Source organism: Balaenoptera musculus, chromosome 17 (assembly GCF_009873245.2).
Source record: "Balaenoptera musculus isolate JJ_BM4_2016_0621 chromosome 17, mBalMus1.pri.v3, whole genome shotgun sequence".
NCBI classification, from domain to species: domain Eukaryota; kingdom Metazoa; phylum Chordata; class Mammalia; order Artiodactyla; family Balaenopteridae; genus Balaenoptera; species Balaenoptera musculus.
In genome coordinates, this window is record NC_045801.1 from 75,755,410 (window position 1) to 75,756,793 (window position 1,384).

Consider the following 1,384-nt stretch of genomic DNA (forward strand, 5'->3'; position numbering starts at 1 on the left):
TTCTCTTTTCATCTTAAATCCTCTCCCTATGAAACTGAGTTATTTTTAATTTTCCTATCAAGGCCTATATCTTTCACCTTTCAATGTCTCAGGCCCATAATTTCATTTGATCAAGCAATTCCCAACTTCTAAATGTTCCAAATCGCCTGTTATAAATTGATGGTTCAGAATTTGAGATGCATTTGCAGAGAGAAATAGTGCAATCAAATGGTGCTTATTTTCCTAAACCTACATAGATTACTTTGTTAATGTGTGAGAATGTGTAATGCTATGTTAAGGTGCCCAAGAAGCTAAGTTTGCAGTTGTTTCTGGAGAAAGAGTTTCTCTAGTTCCAGCTGCAGAATCACATCCTCTCCAGTAGCCTCTGTGGGTGCAGAAGCTGTACCCCTGGCTCTCTCTACCTCTAGGACATCGGTAGGGGCTCTCAAGGGAAGAGGCTGGGCCACCTGCACGGTGGACATGGATCTCCAGGGAATTAGAGTCAAGACATTGGCGAAGGTGAGCTGGGAGGCGTATCAGGACAGGACTGAGATCCTCCTGGAGCACCCCAGTTTGCCATCCCTCCTTCCTTCTCCTTTCTGTCATTCCAGCCTACTTTTGTCCTGTGAGGGTCTCCGGAAGGATGGTGGGAGTTCTCTGGCCAGAACGGGTTCCACTCTTGTCTTCTGACCACTAGCCTTTAACAGCAGTGCTGTCGCCCTGGGGAGAGAGCTATTCATAACTAGAATGCATGAAAATGTTTTAAAATCAAAAATTCCATCAGCTCTTTAGGTTTGCCCTCCAGTCTCATGCCTGCGCATACCTTAGCTGCTTGAAGATTATCCACAGCTATTTGCTTGAACAAGCATTTTGACTTTAAAAGCATACAAAGAACGAAAACTCTAGACATCAAAATGCCATGTTGCAAAGTGAGTCAAGTATGGGGCAGGGGAATCTAATTTTGAATTAGATGACTGAATATACCAAAAAATATAGCCCTAATTACCTACTCTTTTCCTAGGGAGCAAAATTTTTTTCTTTTTTTTGGGCGGGGGGTAAAAATATGGACTGCTTCATGAATTTGTGAATCATCTTTGTGCAGGGGCCATGCTAATCTTCTTTGTGTCATTCCAATTTTAGTATATGTGCTGCTGAAGTGAACACCAAACAACTTTTTTAAACAACTTTATTTTGGAATAATTTTGGATTTGCAGAAAGGTTGCAAAGAGAGTACAGACTTTCTGTGTCCCCCTCACCTGGTTTTTCTCTCTCTGTCAACATCTAACGCTGCCATGGCACTTTCACAAAACTAAGAACCTGATATTGGAACTGCGGTATTAAATAAACTGCAGGATTTCACCCGATTTTCCAGGATCCCACTTGGGGGACAACACCACATTTTGTT

At 42.2% G+C, this 1,384-nt stretch overlaps 1 non-coding gene across 1 annotated transcript; it reads right to left on the reverse strand.

The window, feature by feature from the left end:
• Positions 1 to 1,036: 1,036 nt before the first annotated feature.
• LOC118883884 lies at positions 1,037 to 1,143 on the reverse strand. The gene has a single exon (XR_005017119.1). It is a non-coding gene; the product is annotated as a U6 spliceosomal RNA (small nuclear RNA).
• Between the last annotated feature and the right edge of the window lie 241 nt (positions 1,144 to 1,384).